This window comes from Pseudophryne corroboree, chromosome 11 (genome assembly GCF_028390025.1).
Source record: "Pseudophryne corroboree isolate aPseCor3 chromosome 11, aPseCor3.hap2, whole genome shotgun sequence".
NCBI classification, from domain to species: domain Eukaryota; kingdom Metazoa; phylum Chordata; class Amphibia; order Anura; family Myobatrachidae; genus Pseudophryne; species Pseudophryne corroboree.
In genome coordinates, this window is record NC_086454.1 from 350433929 (window position 1) to 350444849 (window position 10921).

Genomic DNA, 10921 nt, shown 5'->3' on the forward strand with positions numbered 1-10921 from the left:
ATATTTAAACATATGTAAAATTAAATCTACATATATACTGTATTGCAATGTATGTAATACGACGTTTTAATGGCGGACAGGGCCAGATTTTCCGTATATACTGTCTATTAAGGCATTCGATGGTTAAACCTCTTCGTCTCACTCTCACTGGAAACAATGACGCCTGCAGGCGTCAGAATAAAATAAATGTACACTTTTTTTTTTAGGACGTTGAAATCATATCTCACATTGGAAATAGCCCGACAACTTGTGTATTATCCAAATTGTGATTCAGCCCCTGTTAAGATGCTGCTTATACCGTCTTGCCCTCTTTTATAGCACGCTGCCCCTTTGAAGTCTCTGTGTTATTTTGTCATCAGTTGGCTTATAAACTCCAAATGCTCCTCTCTCCGAAAGCTCTCCATTCTTCCTGCTCCTCCTCAGATATTAGGTTTTATATGCCAATATATCACACCTCATTCTGTATGTCATGCTCAAGGCTCTCTATTATCCAACCAATTCATCTGATGTATAAAACCTCTCTAATCACCCTCCTCTCTGGAACTCCATGCCTGAGACCGTCCAGCAAGATTTCCGCGTTACGGAGGATGTACACCCAAAAATGCAATTTTCCCGTTCAAACAGTACTTCAATTTTTTTTATTGGTTTATTCCAATTTTCCTAGATCACTTCCTTACTTTCTATGAATAGAGCGTCTAATTTTAGAATTTGGTGACTACTTTATACTCTCCCCAACACTATATATAGGTGCCCCTACACCCAATTCAGAGAATCACCCACAATTTGAAAGTAGGGAGGCATCGATGCAGATTCTTGTCTGCAGGTCTCGCAATGACGTCACCGGTCTGTTCCTCCACCAAAGGTTTGCTGGTAGAACATAGCAGACAACAAAAGGCATTACGGGGGCCTCTGCAGGTCCGCTAGTGTTTGAAATCATGTGATTGCTAGGCTCAGCCCCAGATTACCGCCATGAATAAAATGAAGCAACCAATTCTGCAGCTACTAATATCGTCACTTCTTTGTGCTAAAAGTAGAGTGATATAGGTGCAATTTAGGACTGTGACAATTGCCCAGAAAGACCCCTATATCTTTTTGTACAGCACACCTACTTAAACACTTTTTTTTTATAGTCTGGGGCGATCTACTGGTCCAATTGCAGAGTAGACTTTGACACTAGATGTCATTTACTCCTACTCCTTAAGTGTCCTCTGGATCCACCTCCCCTCCTCTTCCTTGCGTTACTCTACATCTTTCTGTTATTTTAAGCAAGATGTCCTTTCACCACCTCAAACTCAATCTTCCAAAAACTGAGTTCCCAGACAGTCAACAGAAGCTTCCTACAAGATACCTGTATTTCTGTTCACAACATGAGAATAATCCCAGCCCTCTAAGCTCGCTGTTTAGGTGTCATCATTGGCTCAGAAGTGTCCCTGGTTCCCCATATCTAATCTGCATCCAGTTCCTGTTAAATACTGCTAGGAAACATATCTATATGCCCATATCTCGCACAATACACTACAAAAACTTGAATTCACTCATTGCCTCCATCTTTGAGGGACCTGACCAGACTTCCATCCCTACACTGAATACAGCAGCTGGTCTGATTTTCCTTGTCAGATGTCCTTCCTCTGCCACCTTGCTCTGTCCGTCTGTTTGTTGGTTGCTTCAATACTCCGCTTACATAATGTACAAACCTATTAACAAATTGCACCAATTAACAGCTCTTCCCTTGTCTCAAAATATTTCGACCCCTCCGTCCTACCCAAGACCCGAGCCTCTCATTCACACTCATTACCTGCTCCCATTCCCAATTACAGGACTATTTTGGGTTGCACCCACTCTGTGGAATGCCCTCCCTGGCTCACAAACCTTCTAGTGTTTCCTGAAAACTCAATTCTTTAGGCAGGCTCATCAGATTCCCAAACCACATTCTCAAACCTCCTCAGGCTCCTCTACCTGATTGCCTCCCCTCTATGCAATGAACTTAAAAACTTATTTTATTCTCTTTCTTTACTCAGTGGGGGTAATTCCAAGTTGATCGTAGCAGGAAATTTTTTAGCAGTTGGGCAAAACCATGTGCCCTGCAGGGGGGCAGATATAACATGTGCAGAGAGAGTTAGATTTGGGTGGGTTATTTTATTTCTGTGCAGGGTAAATACTAGCTGCTTTATTTTTACACTGCAAATTAGATTGCAGATTGAACACACCACACCCAGGGGGTCATTCCGAGTTGTTCGCTCGCAAGTGAATTTTAGCAGATTTGCTCATGCTAAGCCGCCGCCTACTGGGAGTGAATCTTAGCATCTTAAAATTGCGAACGATTTATTCGCAATATTGCGATTACACACCTCGTAGCAGTTTCTGAGTAGCTTCAGACTTACTCGGCATCTGCGATCATTTCACTGCTTGTCGTTCCTCGTTTGACGTCACAAACACACCCAGCATTCGCCCAGACACTCCCCCGTTTCTCCAGCCACTCCTGCGTTTTTTCCGGAAACGGTAGCGTTTTTTCCCACACGCCCATAAAACGGCCTGTTTCCGCCCAGTAACACCCATTTCCTGTCAATCACATTACGATCGCCAGAACGATGAAAATGCCGTGAGTAAAATTCCTAAGTGCATAGCAAATTTACTTGGTGCAGTCGCAGTGCGGACATTGCGCATGCGCATTAAGCGGAAAATCGCTGCGATGCGAAGATTTTTACCGAGCGAACAACTCGGAATGACCCCCCCAAATCTAACTCTCTCTGCACATGTTAAATCTGCCTCCCCTGCAGTGCACATGGTTTTGCCCAATTGCTAACAGAATTCCTGCTGCGATCAACTTGGAATTACCCCCAATGAAAGTTAATGTGTGTTTTAGCCTTGGAAACTGAACATTGATTTTTAATCGATGTGATATCGATAAATATCATCCTTTAGTAAATATACCCCCTATTGTACTATAGATTGTAAGCCGGGCTCAAGGCACATGTTAATAATGAAAAACAAAGACACACATTTGCTACACTGCATCGCAAAACATGAAAAAAAATCTTAACTGCTAATTTGCATTAAAACAAATTGCAACTTTTTCAACGTATTGCGGGCAGCCGGTAGTGGTCAAATTATCTGGTGGCGGCTGATGTCCCTGCCCATACCTGACAAGAGGTAATGGGCCTAATATAGACCTGATCGCTCGCTAGCGTTTTTGCAGCGCTGTGATCAGGACAGAACTGCACATGGGTATGCACCGCAATGCGCAGGCGCGTTGCACAGGTACAAAGCAGATCGTTGCTGTGCGATGGGTTTTACAAAGAATCCATTCGCACAGCCGATCGCAAGGAGATTGACAGGAAGAAGGCGTTTGTGGGTGGCAACTGACCGTTTTCTGGGAGTGGTTTGACAAAAACACAGGCGTGTCCAAGCGTTTGCAGGGCGGGTGTCTGACGTCAATTCCGGACCCAGACAGGCTCGGCTGCACATGCGATCGCACGCTTGCACAGCTAAAATACACTCGCCGGTGGGTGGCGATTATGCGAACGCAGGAATGCAAAAAAAACTAGCGAGCGATCAGGTCTGAATGACACCTATTCAGAGTTGATCGCAGCAGCAAATTTGTAGGCAGTTGGCCAAAACCATGTGCACTGCAGGTGGGGCAGATGTAACATGTGCAGAGAGAGTTAGATTTGGGTGGGGTGTGTTCAATCTGAAATCTAAATTGCAGTGCAAAAATCTGACTGGATTGCTTAGATTTTAAGCATGATCTCTCCGTGTGTACCCCCACAGCGATAGAGATGCGTGGCCCTGCGTGTCGCCATTGCTGGTGATAGATTGACCAATCTAGCAGGTCGCTCATGAGTGCCCCCCCCCCCCCCCCCACGCGGCACGCTCAGCACACATCTCTCCCCACATCTGCCCGTGAATACGGGCCTGTACATTATACTGCACAGGACTATGGTGTATTCTCTACAGTGCATTGTTGTTATTAATCTGGTACAGTATCATGCATGCACTAGCATTACTTACTGTATAAATCTATCAAGGGGCCCAGAGCATTCCATAATGGTTAGCCAAGCCTCTGTGGCAGCTGGCCACGCCCCTTCTGGAGACTGACCACACCCCTTCATCAGCTTCTACTACCAATGAATAAAGTAGAAAATCGCTTTTTCCCTCTCTCCCTCCACACCCCTCCCCCCCTCTCTCTCCCTCTCTACTTACTTCTATCTCTCTCCATACCCCCCTCTCTCTCCCTCTCTCCTTACTTCTATCTCTCTCCATACCCCCTATGTCTCTCCTTCTATCTCTCTCCATACCCCCCTCTCTCTACTTATTTCCATCTCTCTCCATACCCCCTTCTCTCTCTCTACTTACTTCTATCTCTCTCCATACCCCCCTCTCTCTCCCTCTCTCCTTACTTCTATCTCTCTCCATACCCCCTATCTCTCTCCTTCTATCTCTCTCCATACCCCCCTCTCTCTACTTATTTCCATCTCTCTCCATACCCCCTTCTCTCTCTCTACTTACTTCTATCTCTCTCCATACCCCACTCTCTACTTACTTCTATCTCTCTCCATACCCCACTCTCTACTTACTTCTATCTCTCTCCATACCCCCCTCTCTCTCCCTCTCTCCTTACTTCTATCTCTCTCCATACCCCCATCTCTCTCCATACCCCCTCTCTCTCCCTCTCTTACTTCTATCTCTCTCCATACCCCCCCCTCTCTCTCTCTCTCTCCCTCCCCCTCACCTTCTATCTCTCTCCATACCCCCTCTCTCTCTCCTTCTATCTCTCTCCATACCCCCCTCTCTCTACTTATTTCCATCTCTCTCCATACCCCCTTCTCTCTCTCTACTTACTTCTATCTCCCTCCATAGCCCACTCTCTACTTACTTCTATCTTTCTCCATACCCTCCTCTCTCTCCCTCTCTCCTTACTTCTATCTCTCTCCATACCCCCTATCTCTCTCAATACCCCCTCTCTCTCCCTCTCTTACTTCTATCTCTCTCCCTACCCCCCCCTCTCTCTCTCTCTCTCTCTCTCTCTACCTCTCTCCTTCTAACTCTCTCCATACCCCCTCTCTCTCTCTCCTTCTATCTCCATACCCCCCTCTCTCTCTCTCTCTACTTACTTCTATCTATCTCCATACCCCCTCTCTCTCCCTCTCTACTTACTTCTATCTCTCTCCATACCCCCTCTCTCCTTACTTCTATCTCTCTCCATACCCCTATCTCTCTCCTTCTATCTCTCTCTCCATACCCCCCCCTCTCTCTCTCTCTCTCTCCCTAATTACTTACTTCTATCTCTCTCCATACCCCCTCTCTCTCCCTCTCTCCTTCTATCTCTCTCCATACTCCCTCTCTCTCTCTCCTTCTGTCTCTCTCCATACCCCCCTCTCTCTCCCTCTCTACTTACTTCTATCTCTAAACCCCTTGCCTCTCTCTACTTCTCTCCTTACTTCTATCTGTCTCCAAACCCACCCCCTCTCTCTCTCTATCTCCACAGCCCTCCACTCTTTTTCTCCCTCTCTCCTTACTTCTCTTTCTCCATACTACTCTCTCTCTCCATATACCCCTCCCCTCTCTCTCTCCCTCAACTTACTTCTATCTTTCTCCATACCCCCCCTCTCTCGCTCCATATACCCCTCCCCTCTCTCTCCCTCTCTCCTTCTGTCTCTCTCCATACCCCACTCTCTCTCTCTACCCTTTGTAGCTCCCTCTCGACTTACTTCTATCTCTCGCCGTACCCCCCTCTCTCTCTCTTTCTCCATAGCCCTCCCCTTTTTCTCTCCCTCTCTCCTTACTTCTATCTCTCTCCATACCCCCCTCTCTCTCCTTCTATCTCTCTCCATACCCCCTCTCTCCCTCTCTACTTACTTCTATCTCTCTCCATACCCCCTCTCTCTCCCTCTCTACTTAATTTTATCTCTCTCCATACCCCCTCCTTCTCTTCTTCTGTCTCTCTCCATACCCCCTTCTCTCTCTCCCTCTCTACTTACTTCTAGCTATCTCCCTCCAAACCCCTCCCCTCTCTCTCTAACTCTCTCCTTACTTCTGTCTCCATACCCCCTTCTCTCTCTCTCCAAAGCCCTCCCCTCTTTCTCTCCCTCTCTCATTACTTCTATCTTTCTCCATAACCACCCTCTCTTTCCATATACCCCTCCACTCTCTCTCTCTCCCTCTCGACTTCTATCTCTCTCTGTACCCCTCTCTCTCTCTTTCTCTATAGCCCTCCCCTCTTTCTCTCCCTCGTTCCTTCTATCTCTCTCCATACCCCCCTCTCTCCCCCCTTTCTCTCTCTCCGTACCCCTCTCTCTCACTTTCTCCCTAGCCCTTCCCTGTTTCTCTCCCTCTCTCCTTACTTTTATCTCTCTCCTATCTCTCTCCATACCCCCTCTCTCTCTCCCTCTCTACTTCTATCTCTCTCCATACCCCCCTCTCTCTCTCCCTCTCTGCTTACTTCTATCTCTGTCTATAACCCCCTCTCTCTCTACCGCTCTACTTACTTCTATCTCTCTCCATACCCCCCTCTCTCTCTCCCTCTCTACTTGCTTCTATCTATCTTCATACCCCCCTCTCTCCCTCAATCCATACTTCTATCTCTCTTTCCATAACCCCTCCTCTCTCTTACTCCCTCTGTACTTCCTTCTATCTCTCTCCATAACCCCTCCTCTCTCTTTCTCCCTCTCTACTTCCTTCTATCTCTCTCTCTCCATACCCCCTCCTCTCTCGCTCTCCCTCTCGACTTACTTCTATCTCTCTCCGTACCCCTCCTCTCTTCCCCCTCTCTTTCTCATTCTCCATAGCCCTCCCCTCTGCTCTCTCTCTCCTTACTTCTATCTCTCTCCATACCCCCCCTCTCTCTCTCTTTCTCTCTCCATCCTTCTTTACCTTTTCTATCTCCCCTACTCTTCCTCCTTACTTTTCACTCTCTCATAACTTCTCTCTCTCTCTCTCTCTCTCCTCTTACTTTTCTCTCTCTTATAAAATTCCAGAATATGCAATCTATACATAACGCCGCAGACCATTCTTCCGTCTCCAGGCACAAAAAAAACAATATAATGTGGAATTAAAAATCTGATTAATGTTAAACAGAGTAGGCCTGCAAATCCCCTCCATCGCCTGGCAATGTGTTCCAGGCTTTCCGGCAGCGCAGGGGTTAATCAGAAATTGAGTGGGTACGCTCCAGGGCAGCAGTGCTTCAGAACATAGCAGTGTTTCGTGAGAAGGAAAGTCATTTCCCGAAAACACTGCAGACACATGTCCTCGGGCAGTCTAAAACCTTTGGAGACCAAAATGGCTTGCAGGAGTTAGAAGTAATAAGGTGTTTTTTTTTCTTTTTCTTTTCTTTCTCCTTGACTGAAATACTGTAAGGTTCTATGCACTTCCACAGAAACAATGGCATAGTCTCTGCTGCGTTCCTATCCGGGTATTAAGATCTATTACCAATGTGATAGTTTCTAGATTGGCTATACTGTAGCATGATGTTCAATCACAGCTGTTTGTTCTGAATTGAATTATTCAGGTTTCTTTCTTTTTTTCTCTCTTTATTTATTACGCTTTTATTTTTATCCACCAGATAAGGTAAAGCCGGCGTGGAGCGGACTAGGGTTTTTCTCTCCCAGAATATTGTTTCTACTGTATGTAATAGGGTGATGTCTTGTAATAAAGGGGGGGGGGGGGGGGGGGGTATTTGGTGGAGATTGTGTGATGTTAGGTGTTTGGAATAGGGTGTTACTCATCCTAGAACAGCCTGAAAACCCGTATTTGGAGATGGAACCCGGGCAGGGCAGGGTTAAAGCTGTTTTTAAATCTGATTGCATGGAAATTGCGGCGTGCATTAACCAAAAACAGAAGGGGATCCCAATCAACATCTGGTTGGGATCTATCATATTTCAGTTGGGTTTGGCAAAAAAAAAAAAAGTGACAGAGCCTAACTAAGACCCCATGAGGTCCCAGGGAAGATACAGGCTTGGGAGCCTTTCTCCTCCTGATCCATTTGCCAAACATAAGCAAACACTTCGAGTTAGAGTGATCTGAGACAGTCAGGGTCCTGGGGGCTCTTGGTGGAATCCTTAGTGGACTATAGGATGATCCAGCTCTGGGACTAGTTAGTCCCCAAACTGCCAGATGTCTCCTCCTGTCCATGCATTTGTGACCAAATTAGGCTTAGAACTGGTCGCTCAGGGCTTAGGCTGGATGACTGGCTCTGACCTATATGTCCGTAGTGGCCATCTGGCACTTATGGCAAAAGCCAGAATGACCAATGGCCATATGGGCCAGTTTGGTTACACACTGTCTGCTCGGCCGCCCGCCCGCCCTCCCTCCATGTGTGCCCCCCCACTTCCACGGCCGGTATACCGGGCAAAGCCCCCCTGACTCACCACTCCTCATTAACTCCGCCAAGCGTATCTTCCTGTCAATCATTCTGCGATTTAATCCTCACTGTGAGCGACACCACAAAGGTTCCTTGGCACTGTGCGATCGCAGCACGCACGTACGCAGTCTGCCGGTAACCTAGTTAAAGTTATGCCCCATAGTAATAACTAAGGGAGTAATTCAGAGTTGATCGTAGTAGCAAATTTGTTAGCAGTTGGGCAAAACCATGGCCCTCATTCCGAGTTGTTCGCTCGCTATCTGCTTTTAGCAGCATTGCACACGCTAAGCCGCCGCCTACTGGGAGTGAATCTTAGCATAACAGAATTGCGAACGAAAGATTAGCAGAATTGCGAATAGACACTTCTTAGCAGTTTCTGAGTAGCTCCACACTTACTCTGCCACTGCGATCAGTTCAGTCAGTTACGTTCCTGGTTTGACGTCACAAACACACCCAGCGTTCGCCCAGACACTCCCCCGTTTCTTCAGACACTCCCCCGTTTTTCCCAGAAACGGTAGCGTTTTTTCGCACACACCCATAAAACGGCCAGTTTCCGCCCAGAAACACCCACTTCCAGTAAATCACACTCCGATCACCAGAACGAAGAAATTTCTCTGTTAAGCCGTGAGTAAAATATCAAACTTTGTAGCAAATTTACTTGGCGCAGGCGCACTGTGAACGTTGCGCATGCGCAGTTTGCGACTAATCGCACCGATGCGAGGAAAAATAACGAGCGAACAACTCGGAATGAAGGCCCATGTGCACTGCAGGTGGGGCAGATGTAACATGTGCAGAGAGAGTTAGATTTGGGTGTGGCGTGTTCAAACTGAAATCTAAATTGCAGTATAAAATTAAAGCAGCCAGTATTTACCCTGCACAGAAACAAAATAACCCACCCAAATCTAACTCTCTCTGCACATGTTATATCTGCCCCACCCTGCAGTGCACATGATTTTGCCCAACTGCTAATAAATTTGCTGCTACGATCAGGTCTGAATTACTCCCTTAGATATTACTATGGGGCATAACAGTAACTAGGGCACTACTATGGGGCATAACAGTAACTAGGGCACTACTATGGTGCATAACATTAACTAGGGCACTGCTATGGGGCATAACAGTAACTAGGGCACTACTATGGGGCATAACAGTAACTAGGGCACTACTATGGGGCATAACAGTAACTAGGGCACTACTATGGGGCATAACAGTAACTAGGGCACTACTATGGGGCATAACATTAACTAGGGCACTACTATGGGGCATAACATTAACTAGGGCACTACTATGGGGCATAACAGTAACTAGGGCACTACTATGGTGCATAACATTAACTAGGGCACTGCTATGGGGCATAACAGTAACTAGGGCACTACTATGGGGCATAACAGTAACTAGGGCACTACTATGGGGCATAACAGTAACTAGGGCACTACTATGGGGCATAACAGTAATTAGGGCACTACTATGGGGCATAACATTAACTAGGGCACTACTATGGGGCATAAAAGTAACTAGGGCACTACTATGGGGCATAACAGTAACTAGGGCACTACTATGGGGCATAACATTAACTAGGGCACTACTATGGTGCATAACATTAACTAGGGCACTACTATGGGGCATAACATTAACTAGTGCACTACTATGGGACATAACAGTAACTAGGGCACTACTATGGGACATAACAGTAACTAGGGCACTACTATGGAACATAATATTAACTAGGGCACTGCTATGGGACATAACAGTAACTAGGGCACTACTATGGGGCATAACATTAACTAGGGCACTACTATGGAACATAATATTAACTAGGGCACTGCTATGGGACATAACAGTAACTAGGGCACTACTATGGGACATAACATTAACTAGGGCACTACTATGGGGCATAACAGTAACTAGGGCACTACTATGGGGCATAACATTAACTAGTGCACTACTATGGGGCATAACAGTAACTAGGGCACTACTATGGGACATAACAGTAACTAGGGCACTACTATGGGACATAACAGTAACTAGTGCACTACTATGGGACATAACAGTAACTAGGGCACTACTATGGGACATAACAGTAACTAGGGCACTACTATGGGGCATAACATTAACTAGGGCACTACTATGGGGCATAACAGTAACTAGGGCACTACTATGGGGCATAACATTAACTAGTGCACTACTATGGGACATAACAGTAACTAGTGCACTACTATGGGGCATAACAGTAACTAGGGCACTGCTATGGAACATAATATTAACTAGGGCACTACTATGGGGCATAACAGTAACTAGGGCACTACTATGGGGCATAACAGTAACTAGGGCACTACTATGGGGCATAACAGTAACTAGGGCACTACTATGGGGCATAACAGTAACTAGGGCACTACTATGCGGCATAACAGTAACTAGGGCACTACTATGGGGCATAACAGTAACTAGGGCACTACTATGGGGCATAACATTAACTAGGGCACTACTATGGGGCATAACAGTAACTAGGGCACTACTATGGGGCATAACAGTAACTAGGGCACTACTATGGGGCATAACAGTAAC